This window comes from Parasteatoda tepidariorum, chromosome 8, assembly GCF_043381705.1.
Source record: "Parasteatoda tepidariorum isolate YZ-2023 chromosome 8, CAS_Ptep_4.0, whole genome shotgun sequence".
Classification (NCBI taxonomy): domain Eukaryota; kingdom Metazoa; phylum Arthropoda; class Arachnida; order Araneae; family Theridiidae; genus Parasteatoda; species Parasteatoda tepidariorum.
The window spans coordinates 90219294-90239583 of record NC_092211.1 but is presented as its reverse complement, the minus strand read 5'-3'; the positions used below and the strand labels follow the sequence as shown (position 1 = coordinate 90239583).

General features: G+C 29.6%; 1 protein-coding gene across 2 annotated transcripts in view; it reads right to left on the bottom strand.

Annotated features, from left to right (window-relative positions):
* Positions 1-5937, bottom strand: part of LOC107442154 (very long chain fatty acid elongase 4) — a 45994-nt gene extending 40057 nt beyond the window's left edge. Inside the window, exons 1-2 of one of the 2 annotated variants that reach the window (XM_043045594.2) lie at positions 5801-5918; positions 5528-5647 (exon numbers count right to left, since the gene is read on the bottom strand). The gene's annotated coding sequence lies outside the window, so the exon portion shown is untranslated. Of the gene's footprint in view, positions 1-5527; positions 5648-5800 lie in introns of both variants that reach the window. The other variant, XM_016055639.3, reaches the window with a different exon arrangement.
* Positions 5938-20290: the final 14353 nt, after the last annotated feature.

Below are 20290 nucleotides of genomic sequence, written 5' to 3'. Positions count from 1 at the left end.
CGTCGTACGAGGCTAGTAGAGCTTTCTTATGATGACCTGTTCAGAAACACACAAAAAAAACAGTTCATAAGAAGGAAAGCGCCCCTCTCAGTGCACGACGACATTTTCGGGCATGGGTTCCTATGCAATTTTAAAGCATTTTGTAACTGAAAAGAACTTGTTGATACAGGAAATGATATGTTTGTGATATCATCGCATTTCGGGTATCTATGCCATATTTTACTACATATTGTGGTAAACTATGTTTAATGAATAAAACAACACTAATATCTATAAAACGAAGTGCAAAGTTTTCTTTGCCGTTATGGAACTTTTAAACAACAGTAACATTATGTTAACGAAGTTTGTTTCGCTCATATTTTGCATTTCGTAAATAATGCTTATTTAATTGAATTTAAAAAACGACCAAGATCATGAAAACATACTCCGTACTAAATTCCAAATAAAATAAATAAAAAAAAATAGTGCGTGGAGTCCCTCCGCGCGGAAGTAGTGAAACTTTGTAATACAGAAATGAAAATAGGAAGGGGTAGAAATTGATTTTTAGTGAAATCATATTGTTTCTTTAAGACAAACTTTATTAACATTGCTTACAATTCACAATTGATCGCATCTTTTAATTATCATTTTCGAGTGGAGAAATATCCAAGTCTATAACATTTACAATGTGATTATGATAACTAAAGTAAGATACGAAATGTTTGAGTTCCATTTTTTCAATATATCTTGCAAAAACTGCATCAATGGTAGTTCCCCCTTTGGTTGTTGGATCATACCTACCATTAATTATTTCCAATCCAAATTTGTCCTTAAGGAAGGTTAATAATGTTTCAGGTAACGAGAAATTCACATTAAAATCTCCTGCAAGCAAGGATCACAGGCCGCTCGTTGCCATGGTAGTGTTAAACGTTTGAAGCAACCTTGTTGGAAGTTGCATTAGAAGTTTCACTTCAATAAATAGCAATCTGCCAAAAATATGAATTCGTGCTTTTTCCTAATTACAAATATGTCGCGTTCATAACGACAGTCCATTCTCTAATTCGAATGGAAATCATGAAACGTCGTTAAAAAGTTTTATTAAGTGCCTAAAGGTGATCTAATTAAAGGTTTCCAGCATTTATTGACAAAATTGTTAATTAAATGTCTAATTCAGTATAGACTTCAGTTAAAGTTATATTAGTCAAATATTTCTATCAGAACTGCCCTTAGGAATGATCGGAGCAGACGATTGCGAAGTAATTTGCCTGGGCGGGCTAACGTAAGTGTCTGAGCCTAGTAGTGATTTAAAATTCAGTTCATTATCTTATCAAATTCCCTGTAAAAAATTTTGGTAAAAAACACTTAAAAAATTTTTTTTAGTAATCAAATTGTGACAGAAACATTAAATAACGTAAAATCTTTAAAAAAAAAATTTTTTAAAAAGTGGTAAGTATTGGTTTGCAGGATATAATTTGAATCTTGTTATAAGTAACGCTTTAGGGTAAGTTATACAAATTTTTACATTGTTTTGAATAAAATGCAAAATCTGAGCGAAATAGTTAATGAGAGATAGAATTTTGAAAAATATCACATTTTTAATAGCTGGGTTAAAATAATGAAAAATAATAAATATTTACTAAAAGTTATGTTTTGCATGGAATTTTCTTTGAATAAACAAATTTTATAATTGTGGACAAAAAATTTTCAATTCGCTTAGGAAGTTCTCGAGAAAAGGTGAAATACACAAAAAGTAAAGTTAACATTAAGTGGTTCAAACTTTGGATCTCTCTAATGACCGAACTATTGCGGCTACCCGTCTCTCTTTTCAGAATCAGAAATTCGAATCCACTGCAAAAAAAACGGTATGTTTATTCAGAAAAAATCCGCTTTTGTGTTTGATTTTGTAAATTAAAATATCGTTAGCACTAATTAATTTGTATATTTAAGGTCATCCCTTAAAGTATTGCGATTAAGTCCTAGACCATGAGGATTTTATCATTAGATTAAAAGTTGTTTCTGGTGGTCCATTTTTTTAACTTTACATTTTATGAATGTTCCATGCCTGCATATACAATATATGTATGTCCATTGTATGCATATATGTACATAGATACAATATATGAATGTACTTATGCACAATACTTGCATGCCCAATGTGTGCATGTACTTATGTTATGTTATGTTATGTTATGTTATGTTATGTTATGTACGTATGTTAAATGTATGTTTCCACATTTGCATAATATATTTTTGTACGACATACATTATACATACATATATTTTGCATGCGCACATTCACGCATATATTGTACAAATGTACTTACGTATATTCGACATGCATGAAGTGAAAAAATGTACTTACATATATTGAACTTATGTGCATACATAAAATTGGACATAAAGTTTTAGTACAAATTTGTACACTTGTACTTACATGCTTGTCGAACGTATTTAATATTTACAATTCATTTAAGTCCAATGAATCTATGTACATAGGTACAATGTATGTATGTCTAAATATATGTTCAAATCAATAAATACAACGTATCTCAATTATTAATGTTTTAACAACTTTTAAGTATAACGACAAAATCATAAAATCAAGCGATATTTAAAATTGTTCTATATCAATTAAAAATTATTTGAATAAATAATAAATAAATAAGAATTCTCATGTAAATTTCTAAAATGTTTGAAACAACAAATTTATTATTTTTATAACGTAATGCTTAGTTCATAGAAATTTTTAGACGACAGAAAAAACGTTTCATAAAACATATATAAAAATGTGGAAACTATACTCAGTAATAAGAGTATCGTAAGAGCATTCCAGAACAATAAAAGAATGAGTTTTACAGATTTTAGAACAAATTTTAAAACGATAGCTTAACTGTTCTAAAGTTCTTTCTAACATAATGAAGCATAAGAACTTAATAAAATAACATTACGCTGGAATGATGATGTTGGGTTGTTGTAATAACAAAAAATAAATATCCACATTTACCTTACCTTAGTTTCATGGTTAATATAAGATGATAAAAAAGCATAATCAGTGTTGAGCATAATCTTGTATGTCTTTACAATTTAAAAACTCCTTGAAAAAGTTTTTTTTGCAATAACGGACCCTATTTGCACACATTCACAAAAGCGGACCCTGGTTAAAAGAATGTAACTCAACGTTTATTTTATATTCACAAATTACGAGTAATTTTTTCACAATTTTACAAAAACGGACCCTTCACAAAATGTCTGGACAGACCCCTGTTCTTAATATAATTTATGAAAAAACCCTTGATGATTTTGAGCATTCTTTTAAAAATTACTTCTTAGAGAATTACTTTATAATCTTCTTAAGATAGTTAAGTCAAATTTTTTCCATTAGATGCTAAATACGATTCACTACAAAATTNCTCAGCCTTTCATCCCTTCAGTGGGTCGATAAAATGAGTACCAAGCATGCTTGGGAACTAACACTGGGGGTTCCGCGTTCGGCTGACCACCTGACCGGAACATATGCTCCTGCACCCCAGAGCCCAAGGTCAAGAAAACTGAGATGGGCACAGTCGGCCTTGGCCCTCTTAATGGGCTGTCGCGCCACTGAGTTAGTTAGTTTATATATATATATATAAAAAACGTTCCATAAAACATACATAAAAATGTGGAAATTATACTCAGGAATAAGAGTATCGTAAGAGCATTCCAGAACAATAAAAGAATGAGTTTTACGGATTTTAGAACAAATTTTAAAACGATAGCTTAAATAGCTTAACTGTTCTAAAGTTCTTTTTAACATAATTAAGCATAAGAACTTAATAAAATAACATTACGCTGGAATAATGATTTTGGGTTGTTGTAATAACAAAAAATAAATATCCACATTTACCTTACCTTAGTTTCATGGTTAATATAAGATGTTAAAAAACGATGTTTTGTATCTCTCGGTAGGTGAAAACACATTTCCATGATGGCGAAAGAATTTAACACACAATGTACATATTGTACATAGCAAACATACATTGTAAATACATATATTTCTTGCGCATCCTTGCTGTCCGATTATTATTAGGTAGTGAAATTTGCAATACTTCTTAATATAATTTATGAAAAAACCCTTGATCATATTGAGCATTCTTTTAAAAATTACTTCTTAGACAATTACTTTATAATCTTCTTAAGATAGTTAAATCAAATTTTTCCATTAGATGCTAAATACGATTCACTACAAAATTATGAAAAAATAATATTTTCAACTACTATAAATAGTCATATCTTGAGTATTTTGTAACAATTTTTCTTGTCAAATTTTAAAATAATAATCCAAACTTTTTGATCCAAAAACTTCGCTTAATTTTACTGAATATTTTTATTTTTGAAATTATGGCAAAAAATCATACGACAGAAAAATGAGTGTTTTATAAAAATGTTCATATCTCTATAAATATTTAAACTAAATTTACGAAATTTTAAGCAGTTATTCAAATAACAACTTAAGTAATTGATACAAGTTACAAATTTATTGTTTTATTTTCTGGCATAGGGTGTTCAAAAATACTTGCTTGCCTTCTTAATTTATTATCGATCTCTCAAACCTCTGAAAGCTTTACATTTTATTGCAAAGTATGAAAAATCGCATGAACTAAACACTTCTGATGTTACAAAATAAACTTCTCAGTATTTTTTGAGAAATTAAGAAAAAAAATCAAAAGCTGAAAAATGAAAATTTTTATTAGAATAACTTAAATAAAAAATTTTATTACGTAATCATTGAATGAAGGAGCTGAATAATCCAACAACGAAGCGCTTCACTCTCGAAAGCTAGGGAAAATCTTGCAAAAAAAAAATGCGATGATGCAAAAAGGGAAACGTTTAGTAATTACAATGGGTCAATGAAATGGATCGAGGAAATATAATACAATTCTTACATTTAGTAAAGGAAAAAACATAAAAATGTTAGCTTTTGCATACTTGAATTTAAAAATAGAGCGAAATGCCGGATGTGAATAATAAAATAAAAGAAATTGCTTCATATATATGTACACTCAACCCCGCTTAAAGGAATGACATTGGTTCCAACCAACTCTATTCAATTAAGAGGGGAGTGCTATATTTACTATTAAATTGTACATTTTTGAGAAATATGGTATTTAATATGACTTTTTATGGTATTTAATGCATAGTGTAGTTTTTTGATTAAATAAACTCTACTTTATGATCCATTAACAATTGTCTTTAAAACTGTCATCATCATAAAAATTATAGTTCACTGGAGTAAGCAACGATTATTCTACTTAAGAGAAAATTGCTCTGTGTTTCAGGCTTTTGAAACCTTTTCTTATCAAAACTAAAATATCGCACTAGGAGGGGAGTGCAAGTCTTGACCGCAAAACAAATCACTTTTTACATTCTAAATGATGTGTGAGTGAAGTCAGTCAAAGAAGGGTTTATTTACTTCAATGTATAACTGCCATTAGATTTATTCTTCACACTATACCCCTAATACCCATGTAGAGCAACAAATGAACAGGAAGTTCCTATTAAAGTAACTTACCCATCGTATTCTTATCTTCATAATAGAAAAATGCTAATTCCATTCTAACTGGTGAAACATTTCTTAAAAATTATTTTTCTTTTCTTTTCAGTGCCTCTTCTTTATGCAATTAAGCGGGCACTGAAAACAACAAGTATCCGTTTAAACGAGGAAATGTAACATTAATTTCCTGATTTGGTTCCGTTCAATTTCATTCGTAAGAGAGGGATATGCAATTAAGTAGGGAGATGTATCAATTATTCTACTTCAGAAATAAAGAGAAATGAAGCTTACCTGAGTGGACGAAAATTCTTCGAAAAACACTCTTGAAATGATAATCTCACAGTATTATTCTTGATATCCACGCTTCTGTTATGTTCGTTCCCTGTTAATTATTCCAATGCACTTCCTTTATGAGTTTCTATCTCATTAGTGTCTTTATGAACTAAGGAACAGGGAAAAAATTGGGGGGGGGGTGATTGAAGCAGGGGTAACATCAACTTAAGGCCACTTCTGAAGAGCACGGTTCCTTTTTATTATTATTATTTAATTTTATTTAATTTTATTTCATTAAATTTATTCATTTAAATGCTTGTTTTGTTTCTTTTTTTTGTTTGAGTTTGTTTTTAACTTTCATTTTTGTATTCATTTATTCTTATTACTTATTTTTATTTTATTTAATATTTATTTTATTTTTTATTTCAGTTCATTTTATCTTATCTCATCTCATCGCATTGTATTTCATTTCATTTTATATTATTTGTCCTTATTTATTTTTTTATTTTGCTTGAAATAAAATGAGTGTCGCTCCTATAAGTTAAATATGATTTAGTTCTTAAAATTATGAAAATAATGTCAGGTTATACAATTACAAATAAATCCATTTAAAATAATTCATAAAACATTTCATAAAGGATTTTGTTTTATGTATTCTTACTCACATTAAAGAACGAGAAGTAAAGTAACATAACAAAAACCAGGAAAATTTCCAAATCTCTTCATTCAGGTAAGAGATCAGCATTTTGGTAACAATCGCATTTTTTTCCAGTTTTGTGAAATTTTTAAAAAAGTGCTAGCTAATTCCTTCGATTTTCATCCATTTTAAATGAGTTAGACTATTTAATGAAAAGTAAGAAGCAGGGTACAATCAAAAGCAAGAGGCAAGAAAAAGATACAATCGCGTCGCAAAGTGACACAAAATCTTCTTGAAGAATCATTACTTTCAAACGAAAAAAAAATATCTCTCCTTTCTTAAACTATGTAAATAAAATAGACGTCTCGAGTTTTGAGTGATTTTTCCCACTTTCCCGTTTGGTGCAATGCGTTTCACTAGGTATGCACTGGATTGAGAAAAAAAGCAATATTTTCGTAGGGATAAAGTAAAGAGAGTGGAAAGATCACGTAACCTTGAGAGATGCCTGCTCTAATTACGAAGAGAATAACAAGAGTCTGATATTGAAAGAAAAAAAAGGAGTCAGTCTAAATGTGAATGAATAACATCTGTAGACGTAGAATGAAGCTTGTTCAGGTCTAAAGATTTTATTTTCAGACAAAAATTATGCTTTTCACATTTAAAAACATCGAAAAGCATTCAATAATCCAACGCAATTCTGATTTCTTATGATCTCAAAATATTGAAGTGCATAATAATGTAAAATCAGTGTCCATGCACCAAAACATTTTTCGTTGCTTCTTTTATTATTTTTACACCCTATATACATAATTTTTTTTCCTTGAAAATTACATTTAGTTTTAAATATTTTTCATAAAATCCGCTTCATAAAAACTTTGTTTAGTTGATTCCAACTAAGATAGAGAGCAGCACTTACTACATTATTCAACCTACTTGCACTAAGGAATTCCATCTTAAGTAAATACTCTAATAGTAAGTTTAGATTACTTTTGTAAAAAGAATGACGTTTTTGAGAAAATCTGGATAAATTAATTTCGTTGCTTTCATTTTAAATACGTTTTCATTCTCATTCCACAGAAAACAGATTTCTATCTTCTTTTCCTATTCAAGCTTATTTAGTTTCTTAAAAAATTTTCATATGGCACTAGCATCTCAAAACTTGAATTTGTTTTATTTATATTATATATATTTTATTATTTTTATATTTATTAATATTATATTTTTATCATATTTTATAATATATTTGTTCTAATTTTCTCCATCAGCTATTGCGAGTGTTTACTAGAGTATAATGGCTTTAATTGAATTTTTTTTTTTTTCACGAAGTTCCCGAAATTTTTCTAAATACTAATTCATTATATTTAATTAGGTTTTTGCGAACTTCCCGTTGAATAATTATAATTCATTATTTTGACTTTATATTTTCAGTTTAGTTCATCTGGTAAGTTAATTCAAATACACACTATTCATTGGTTTATTTAATTCGTTATATCTAGATATTCCTAGAATTAAAAATATTTAATCTAAATATGTCTTTTGCAACTATTTTGTTTGAAAGCCTTTGCAAGAATAATGAACAGTGTGAATTTCGACAAACAATCTAATATTATTTACATGATAATGCGTAAAACATTTAAAATATGTTGGACAAACGTCGACTACTTCAAATCTTCAAATTAGCAATAAAAAACATATACAATATTACTCTCGATGACTCAAAATTGAAGGGACGCTAATTTCGAGTTCAGAATTAAATATGTTTTAAAAAGTAAAAAAATATATTCTAATATATTTCTCGAAAAAGTAGAGTCATCATACATAAGAATGACTACTAATAAATATATAATGATATTTGACTAAAACTCTAAATATAGCAATGATAATTTTATTTTTAAAAGTAAGACGAAAAATTATGCATCAAATAGAAAAGAATGGGCTTACAATAAACTTACTTTGTGATTTTTCCGAAAAAATTTATTTTCTATTTCGAAAAAAAATTCGACATAACAAGGTTTTGAGAAGAAACCCTTCGGCATGGGAATTCAAATTTCTCGGATGCATACTATACCAAGGAAAAAAATATTTTTTTGATATAACAAGGTTTTTGAGACATCGAAGTTCGATATATCGAGAATATACTAAATTAAGAAATAGAGCAACAACTTTGAATGTTTTGAAATACAGTATTTTCAGTTACATGATTTTAGCAATTTTAGTATTTCGATTGTTGTGATGATACTCTACTAATTTAGGTTTAAACCTTGAATCTTTTTTATGGAGTGAAATTTAAATCAATATTTCCTTATAGTCTCAACAGTAACATAAATTCTAAATCTTATATCAACTCATAAGTTAGTAAGTGTGTGAGTTATTGCAGTATCATATCTTTTCGCCGATTTGAACTAGGTTCATCAAAAATTTTCAAAACAAATTAATTGCTTTTTTCTCAAAAGATTTTTTGGTTGAATAAGAAGTCGATTTCATTCACCATTTTATTGTTAATTTCATTCGTAAAAAAAAAAAAAAAAATCTTTCGATCAAAAATCTTCACAAAAAAAATAACAATAACGTCATCTCTTCGCAAATTCTTTTATATTTACAAACATTCACACTTTAAATCTCTTATAAAAGATTTACTTTCCTTTAAAATAAAAATGTCGTCCCTTCAAATAATATCATTTGTGCCATTTTTTTTTACAGAATTCATGTTTTTATTAATTTTTCAAGAATTCACAATTCTCTGAAACATTGTTTTCCTCTTAAATATTTCGACGTTAAATTTGTTTTTAAGTGTAAGTCACCTTTTTCTCAATGGATTTTTAATTACAAAGATGTTACCACTTATTACAATAATTTTTGTAATTTAGATTTCAAGTGCAGTGAATACAGAGATTCACGAGCGACTAGAGATTGAGCGGTATACCTGACACGCCCACCACTACGTTTCACTGACATCATCAGAAATTAGTGTTATCTTTAGGATTTTGATTTTGCAAAATATATTTTGATAACAATATTATATTAAAAAATATATAAAATTTTTATTATTCCTGAATTCAGTCATGTTTCGTACGATTTTAAAATGTATTTACAGTTAAAATGAAATCTTTTTTCGTAGCTTTTCCTTTTTTAAAAAAGAGAGAAATGTTTTTAGTTTTACCCAGTAAATATTTTATGATATTGACAATTTTAAAGTTTTTTTCTTTTAGTTTAACCAACTACTTTTATTGGGAACAAACTGTTCCTAATAAACTACTTTTCTACTTTTTCTACTTTTCAATTTTTATAAAAAAAATTAAAGTCTTTTTTATTTTAAGAATATTTAAATTAAAAATTTCATTAAATATATATGCATTTTTATAATTATTCAGTGGTTGTGAGTTGTTAGGAGTGATTAACATAATTGTATAATTTTTTATTCTTAATGTCTTAGAAAGTTAACAATTTCAAAGTACGTAATTTTTTTTAGTTTAGTTTGAACATATTAAGTAAAGCTTCTTGTTTGAATTTTTATTAACAAAACTTTCTACGCATTTTTAAGAAGTAAAATAGTTCTTTTTCTTTTCTTTTTTTTATAATTTTAAGAATATTTAAACTGGAAATATTCTTTAAATATATGTTTTAGAAATTATTAAAATAAAGTCAACATTTTAAGTACATGTTTCGATAGTTATCTATATTGAAATACCTATTTATATATTCAGCTTTGTGTTGAAATTATAAAGATTCTTAAAATTTTTTATCTTATGAAAAAACAGAAAACACAGTACCGTCTTTACGCATGGGCGCACCCGAGCAGTTCCCGGAGGCCCCAAGCACTCAGGGGGCCCATGAGAATCTTACTAATATTTATAAATTGTGTTAAAAGAGCAAACAGCATTGCATTATATACATTTTTTTAATAAATATATTCTAGTGTAAAAATTGTGCATTTTTTTCTGCAAATAGTGATTGATTATCATACAAACACCAATAATTTGAACAGTTTATCAACTGGAAAACTTAAAAAGTGAACCGAAATCAACTAATTTCTCAACGAAAGTCAACTGTTAGGTACGCAACTCTTAATATACTTGACCACCATTCACTCCGTTTGGTATTTATAATGAGTTAAATAAAGTAATAATTGAAAGAGTTGCGCTATAGGAGAGCAACTTTTAAACTCGATACGTCTGATTTGCATTTAAAGATGTTTCAATAACTGACTTTAATAGTTTGACGAAATAATTCATACCTTATGAATTTTTTTATTTGTTATGCCCTTATGCTTTTTTGATTTATTTTAATTGGCTTCTTGGTTTTGAAAATTATTTTATTATTTGAGGATTGCAACTGGTTAGCATGTCTATTTTTTTTTTTTTTTAAATTATGCATAGTTTAAAAATACTTTATTTTATGTGCATTATGAGTTTTGGGGGTAATAAATATATGTTTAGGTTTGTTAATATTAGTGCATATCTTAAAAATTCTTTATTTTATGTACGTGAAGTTTTTTAGTTCGATTTTATACTGTACGACATGTTATAGGACATTTCTATGTTCTGTCTGTAAATCAGAGAAAAGAGGTTTAGTTCTAAAGAGGCTTAATTTTTTCTTTTAAAAGAGTAATAAACTCTATAGCGAAGAGGAGTTTTAAACGGAACCAAACAGAAACTAATGGCTGTGAAGTGACGGTAAGTTAGCCATGGTTTGAAAATTTAAAAGAAACTAATATTCATTAGGAAATAGATCTAAAGATGGCAGCACTACACTAATTCTTGATGACTCGTGCCGCTCCGAACTTCTGATTTGATTTCAGTCAGTGACGACACGGACGCACAGCATCAACTTTTCGTTTTAAAATTAAATTGTTTCACATATATAACTAGCATCGTTTTTAAACTTATTTCAATACATTCATTTTTTTTATTTATTTTGAGGAGATTTTCTTCTCTTCTGATTGCAAAATTTAAAACAGTAGTAGTCAAATATCAGCCCGCGCGATAGCGACCAGCAAGAATTATTATAAAACACAAAATGAGAAAACTTAATTTTCCATGTTTTACTTCAGAAAATATAAAAGTGACATCAAATGAATTAAAAAATTTACTGGAAGAATTTATCCTGCTTGCTTTTTGCTTAGACGTTTAAGAGCTTTTAATTTAGCCATTGAAATCGATACCGTCTCGTAGCTTTAAACAGAAAAGAAGAAAAAAATATACAAGGTCAAGGAAAATAAAATCGTGATCTTCAAAAATAAAAGTTATTAATGCTTATAAATTCTTCCAATTTAATAAGATATTTTTTATTGTCATTTTTCAAAATATTTATGTGCTTTAATTATAACGCCTTAATTTTTAACCCTAGTAACAATTTTACATTAGCCCCAGTTAGGCTCAAAATTGGCTAATATGGGTCCGTCCCATAAGGACATGCACCGAGGGACCTATAGTGGGATGTCTAGATTTATCAATATTGGTCCTAGAACGACTTTCAATATTGGAACAAGATTCATTTCTATCTAGAACCAATATTGACAAATCTAGACATCCCAATGTTTACCCAACATTAGAAGTCTATAAGAGTCCTACATAGAAAATGACATTGGTCCATTATTGAAAGCCATTCTAGAACCAATATTACAAAACATAGACGCACTAATATTGCCATGTAGATTGTTGCTTGAGGCTCGCGTGTTCAGATTTCGCCCATGTGGAGCTAGGCTAACGGACCCCGTTGTGTCAGACTGAGTAGCAACAGCACGTCGCAATCACTAATTGCAAGTCGCTGTGTTCCATTCACCAAAGTACGCGTGTTCCTATCGAGGTGGTCGTTTCTGTCGAGATACGCGTGTTCAGATCACGTTATGAAAATCAAGAGTGTCTGTTGATTTTGAAACAAGCCTTTCTGGGGCTAAGTTACCGACAACCTTCATATATTAAGATAGAATCAATACTAGAGAACAGGAACTTAAAAGTTGTAGTGCTATCTACACTAAAGGCCTCGTAAGGGTCCTATATAGAATTGGTCCTGTTCAAAACCATTCGAGGACCAATATTAAAAAATATAGAGACCCCCAAATATTGTAAACCTATAAAGATCCTACATAGAAATAACTAATTGGCCAGAATATAAAACCCATTCTACTATAACAAAACTTACACATCTCGGTCCGATATCGAAAGCCATTCTAAGACCATTGTCTAGAAATATGTAAGACCATTACAGACCTGTAATTAAGAACCAGTTTTGTATTTACATCTATTAAACCTGGAAAGACTTAAAATATTTTAATAATATCAATTTCTATATCTAGTTCCTTAATAAAGTGATTTACAATACAAAAAAATCTAATAACAGATTTTTCTTTTTTGACATTCTTTCTCATAAGGCATTTTTGTTTATTTCACAATAAACCAAGTACAGTATTATAAACATTCACCTTTTGAAAATAAATATTTTTTCTTTGTTTGTCTATTGAACTTCTGATAGTTCATATAAAATTTGGGTATAAGTGTACTGAAAGAAAATTTTTGCTTGGATTATTTATTATGAAATAAGAAAACCACTGCTTTGTCTAAAAACTCTTAGCTGATCCGAAAATTTTGAATATTAATTAATTAATAGAGCAATTAAACACGCATATTTTAAAAAGAAAAAATTGCTTTTACTCATTATACGGCTTTTGGGGTAATGCGGTGCGATTTGGCGTAGAAAATTAAGCGATGTAAGGGGCCTCAAAAATTTATTCTTATTCCTAATATTGCAGGATGTTAAAAAATAGATTGAGAAATGAGTTTATTATTTACTATTTAGGTTTGATTTAACGGCTATAAAAAATCGGGTTAATCGGCCAATTTTAAGTAGGGTCTACATTGGGTGAATAACGTCTTTAAAAAATCAGGTGAATCGTACAGTTCTATATATGTTGAGTAACGGCTACAAAATATCAGGTCAATCGGACCATTTTAAGTAGGATTTATATTGGCTAATTAACGGCCATAAAACATCGGTTGAGTCGGACACTTTTATATCGAACCGACATAGGCTGAATAATGAGTATAAAATATCGGGTGAACTTAACAAATCTTTATAGGGCCGATAGTGGGTAAATAAGGGAAATAAAATATCGAGTAAATCGAACATTTCTATATCGGTCCAATATTGGCCTTTTAAAACCTTGTTGTGCCAAGATGGGTGAATATTGGCCCAATGAATTCCCAAATTATTTTGCTGCGAGGGAATATTTATGAGCAAGTGTAATATTTCCATTATTATGTACTCAAAAAAATTTTTTTTTTTAGTCATTAGCATTTAAAATTTTGTTTCCTAGTGATAATATATACAAAAAAAAAAGATTGCTAGTACAATTATAAATAAGAAAATATATTAGAATTAGGCATCCCAATTCATAAAATATAAGAACACTCTTATAGTTACATATTATTATCGGACAATATGTTACTATAAAAGTGTTCTTATATTTTTTTTTCATTTATTTAACAGTAAAAGTTAAAAACTAGAATTAGAATATGATAAGAAAATGATGACGACAACCATTAAGATATTTTTCTAACTTTAAAATCTTTTTTTTTTTTAATACTATAAGGAATACCAAGAAAATTTATGAATGCTACATTTTTGAACAGAAATAATTTGTTAGCAATTAGACAGCTATTATCAGTCCTGGATCGATCAAGCCGTTGGCAATAGACGATAGCCAAGACGCTCGTCAGAGATTCGGAGTGATTTGATCAGCACTACAATCGCACGTACTTACTTGAATAACTATATTGGGGAAACTAATTGGAGACTTTTTTAGGGTACAAAATTTCTTACCCATTGACCTTTGCACGATTTGGTCATTGTTACAAATTGAAATGAATAAATAAGTTTTGCATTAGCAAAGCTAAATGAATGGTTAAACGGTACTTATTTGTCTATAAGAACCGTAAAAAGATTGCCAAAATCTTATGGAACCTATGAATGCTTAATGAATAGGTGCAAAGCAAATTGAAACAAAATGTTTTGTGCAACAAAGGTAAATAAATGGAGAAAAGTCATCTATTCAAAAGCCTTTAAAAATTACCCCATGAAAGATCCTTAACTTTTGGAAAGATCCTTAACTTTTGGTAGTAGGTAGTACTGTTAGTGTGTTTCTCAGTACTTATGTGAATGGGTGTTTCTTAAGAGGTACTCAATATACTGAATGTATACCAAAAAGGTGGAAATAAGTGTCTTGCGACTGCCCATCGAAAGGAATGAATGAGAGGGACTATCAGGATTCTGGAACTTAAGCAATTGTGACTCTCAGCGCCTTCCAATCCGTCTTCCAGCGATGGATGGTCCATACGAAACTCGCATCCTCAGTGGTCTGTCTAGGTTTTCCTCTCCGTGTAACGCAAATAGTTCCTCCAAACAGTCCTCCACGAAGGTAAATTTCTCCCAATACTTGATCCAGAAGTTACCTTGTTTTCTGGATTGGGTTCAAAATGACATGACTGCGGAGTTGAGCAATAGTGGTCGTAAACCCAAAAAATTTGGTTTGTTGTTCAACGACGGTTATAAAATATTGTATGTAGTTAAACTGCGATGCACTTCTAACAACATGTTATACTGTATCCAATTGCGTAAGGCCACGGAGACTGGAAACAAATTATAATAAATAAATAAAAACTTGAAATTGTTTTAGCTTAATGTGTGCCTTTCAATCTCTGTCTTTCAGTTTTCATTGTGTTGTTCAATAACGATTCATTATTTACTTTATTTTCTCATCCTGTACGAAGAACGGGTATTCAGCTAGTATAGAATGAAAATTATCTAAAAGAACTGCAAGAAGTATTTCCTTACATTTTTTTTTTTTTTTTCGTATGGAGAAAATAAAAATAATAATTCTTAGATTCATCGAACTATGTTCAAGATCTTTGTTATTTTGTGGATTTGATTTTTTTCCACCAAATAATAACTAATTAGTAATCTGTCAAATAATATTCTATTGGCGGATACCAAAAGAGCAATGGTGTACTTGAGACTTAAATTATGCTATTTTTTTTCTTCTTTTTTTTTGTAAAGCAAGTAACTTACTTAATGCTAAACTAGGATACCTAGGATACGGGATAGCCTGGTCGGTAAGGCGCTGGGCCCATATCCAAGAGGTCGTGGGTTCGATCCTCGCCGGCCGAAGACTCCCCGTGTAGTAAATGGTGACTGATGCACGTTAAATCTGTCGAGTCTCAAAGTCCTCCATGTTCCCACAACAAATCAATACCTCTGGGGGTACTGATCCAGGAGTTTCCTTGTCTTCTGGATTGGTTCAAAATTGCAAGGCTACGGAGTTGAACGTAAGTAGTCGTAAACCCATGAAATTGGGTCGGCTGTTCAACGACGGTTATAAAATAAGATAAAATAAAATAAAATAAAATGCTAAACTATATATATATATATATACATATACTATATTTCGTATATATTTTTTACTTAATGTGTTCTAATTTCGTTCCAATTTTTTTGAGTGCTCCTCACTAGGACTGGGCGATACATCGATTCATCGGAAAACATCGATGTTGTGTGATCATCGCCGATCCGATGTTAAGGTTGGCGTCTTTCACGAAGCATCGGAAAGTCCGATGTTCGATGGCGACATCGATTGTCGTGACGATCTTTTCCCCTATGTTTCTTCCTTCGCGATTTATCAAGTAACGATGTGCTCACACGATCATTTCCGATGTGACTAGGAGTGAAACTAACTCATCGCCAATAAAAGATGAAAAAGTGCTTTCTTCATTTCGTGCAAATCCAAGAAAAGAAAGTGATTCTCGGAGGATTATTTATGTTTTTTTATTTGATAATACTTTGAGATCATTTTTGTCTTGTTGAAGAAACGATCGTCTGTTTCGATAAGACTTTTTATTTATTTACTTTTTTACCTATTTATTTTTCTTTGTTAAATCTGAAGAATTGCATTCCCTCAATATGGATAAAATGTTTTCATTAATAATTTTATATAAAGCTGCAATTTTGCATAATGACCACGTTTTCAATTATTAAAAAATGATTATTATTATTGTTAGAAAATATTAAAAAAAAAATCTAATATTTTTGCAAAAAATCTTTGCAAACGAGGTTTTGAACCGACAACTTCTNAAAGCAGGAAGTTAAAGGAGAAATTAGTAAGGTTATTATATATATATAAATATATATATATATATATGCGAGCGTGCATGTGGGGGGGGCATTCACTTGGATATCTATTAGCAACATTATAACTATTATATATTTTGTTAGGAGGTTTTAAATAATAATCTAATTGGAGTGTTTAAAAGTTAGTTATGAGTCAAGTATTTTAGATTCATTTTGTTAGGTTATCTTATGTAACAATTTATGTAGTGCGTAGTGTTAAATAGTTAATTTTACGTTAAGTATTTATTTAGAATAATTTTGTATTTTTATAGAAATAGAAACTTAGTTGCGAGGTTATTACTTTGATTTAATCTGAAATGGCTGTAGAAATTTTAAAAAATAAATAGTGCTGTGCATACTATTGGTAGCGAAACTTGTGTTTATCGGTCTCCAGCATATGATACTCTCAAGTTATGGCTCGAGAGATGCCTGAGGAATGATTGTAATGGAATCTCATGACAGAGATAAAAATTATTTTGCTGCCTACTCTGATGAAATATACCCTATAACTCGTAATGACGTAGGTTTGAGGACAGAATATAAATTATTACTAAAATTCAATACATCGACCGCAGGCATCTCTTAAAAATTAAAATGGAGGAACATTAAAATGTTGAAACATGAGAAACAGCTCGGAAGTAAAAAAGTGAGGTTAAAATAGTGTTCAAAACGAATGAAGGGTTGGAGAAAAATTTGAAATACAGTTAGTTGTGTGGTGCTTTTGTACCACAAAAGTTAAGTACAAGAAAATTTTGGAAGGTGACCCAGTGGGTTGCCAAAGGCGATTACTACAGTGAATTGCTATGAAATAAAAATTTTGTGTTGAATTTTCGATTTCAAAATTGCTCCGTGAAATGTTTGGAAACCTCTGTTGTTCTGTATCATAAAAATTTTACCATGATGCCGACTCCTTTATTTTACGTTAACCTTTATATTGACGTAAGCCATTATGAGCCTGATTTAACTAGCCCAGTCATCAAGCAAAATTTTCCAATTGTTAAAAACATAAACAGTGATAAAACTAGCAAAAAATTTAAAATCAGAAAATAATAAATGTAAAGGAAGCATGCTATCAAGTCATACTATCTGAAATTACTTATCTGGAAATAAGTAAATAGCTAGAAAAGTAAGAACTAAAGTTCTCAAAACGCTTTTTTTTTTTTTTTTTTTTTGAGATAGAACATTTCACNTTTCATGCATCGTCACGAGATTATCATCCAAGAGAAAATATTATGCAAAAAAAAAAAAAAGAATGAGAATAATAATACTGAGAAAAGTAATTAGGTGTTTACATTCTTCCCAATTCTTATCATTTAAAAAGATAATTCTTTCCATATATTTTTATTTCATTTATTTAGTTTTTATTCACTTGTGGGTTAGCATAAAAAGCGAATCATTTTCGGCATGATCATCATCTTCTGCACGCAGGAATAAGAAATAAAAAAACTGGAAGAGGGGTGTGTTTTGTCTTCAGATGCCCAATCATATTTTTGTACTTGTCCCCAGTTATCTGGCAGCCATCAAAATGCTGAAGGATGAATTTAATAGCCCTATAAAAAGTGCCTAATCGTGAAACCAGTCCAAAAAAGAGGGTGCCATATTTGGCCACACGGAGACGTGATAAAATAAGAATACAATGCGGCATATCTAAAAGATCCTTAAGAAATGCATTGAATGCTGGTGAACTCCACTCTTCAAATAAATACGTTTGTTTATTTATTTGTTACTGCTAATTAAAATTTCACAAATTATTTTTAAAAATTCGGATTTATTTTTTATTTTATTTTTTTTTCACTTTTATATTAAATTTATTAAAACTAAATATGAAAACCTATAATAGATTTTATTATAATAATCGAACAGTAAAACAATATACCTAAGACTGCATTTGAATAAATATAAAAATTATAATTAAACACTGGTATCTCTTTTCTTTTTCTAGTTTTTGTAAGTAATACTGCCCTTATCATAAAAAATATTGAACGCGAATATTTTTCAACTGCGTTTCTAAGAGAAAGAAAATTCATCCATTAATGAATGATTCTGTGAATGGGAAATGTGTTGGTAAACAAATAAAAATATGTAACAGTTTGCGGTGAGGCAGTCCACTACACTTATTTTAAAACTTTTTTTTTTTTTTAATTTTTCTTTCGCATGTCATTTTAAATAGAAAAAGAACAGACATTTTCGGATTACATTTATAACAGACGTTTCAAAATATATTTGATAGCAGAAGCAATGAAATACATAGTAATTTGATGATGAACTTGGAATAAATATAGAAGAAGCAGCTATTCGGAGATGCTTTGACGCCTGATTTGGCACACTTTCATTGGATTGACTTAAAAACTGAAAAGCTTCGTCTATGTTTCAGTTTTAAACGTAATTCTTTATCAGATCTTCAGTGAAATGCAGCCGTGTTTAATGACATATTCCAGGAGCACTGATTTAACGATATACTAACCTAAACTGAGAATGGTGAAGAGGGGCGAGAAACCTGTGTTTACGTAAAAAGACAACCTGTTCGAAGGAAATAAAATGGTGAAAAATTCCTTAATACACAATTTAATAAGCTATTGACAGGCCATAAAAAAGTTTAGAAGAAATTATCGAAAATATCAGATAATTGTAGCTGTATTGCAAATATCAGATTACGTGCTTTCCGTTTCTAACTCAATATCAAGTTTACCAATCACATAAGAAAAATATGAAAACTAATAAGCTAAACATTCTCCTATTCTACATCTTTACTTCGCTACAAACTGATAACGAATAAAAGAAGAGGAACGCAAAAGGTTTGCCACTATTTTTATTTTTTCTTCGCAGAACGTCTTAAAAAAAACATATACATTATTTGTTTAGAGCAGATTTCCATGAATTCGACTCCCAGCCGGTCGATACGAATTCCACAGACAGACCTCAGTGTCGACGTAAAATAGTCTCTGTATTAGACGGATCATGGTCCCTTTGCCGTCAGAGTAACCGTGGGAGGTTTTCCTCCCCATGTAACGCAAATGCAAGTTATTTCCATCAAAAAGTCCATCACGAAGGCAAATGTCTCCCAAATATTTGATCCAGGAGTTCCCTTGTCCTCTGGATTGGGTTCAAAATGACTAGGCTACGGAGTTGAACATGGATAGTCGTAAGCTCAAAATTACGTCGGCTTTTCAACGACGGTTATTAAAAAAAATATATACGCAAGACCACATTGACACAAAATTTAATAAATACTTCGGCATATTCACAATAGGTTCTTCAAGGTGAATGAACTTAAGGGATTTATGAACTGATTTTCGGATAATAAGGTAAAACAATCAAATGGTTGTGTTCTTCAAACATTATTTATTCTATCTATATAGAAAATTAGTCTCTCAATCCACCATACTCTTTAACTCCAACTATAGCCATTTGATTTTTTTTACCTTATTATCCGAAAATAATAAGGTAAAAAAGAAAAAATAAATAAAGATGCAAAAAAAATTATGCAGACAAATTTAAAAAAACTATTTGCTGAAATTAACTTTGAATGTTACACATAGATAATATCTTGATATCTTCTATCATAGTAAAAACTACATTCATATTTTCTTTTAAAAAATTTTTAAAATTAAGCCAACTGTCGCCCTCCAGGTAGTAAAACTGGCAAAAATGTTCACGTTTTAATTAAACTGGTTGTAGACTTTCTATGCAGATCTTTGCAAACTAACTGTTTT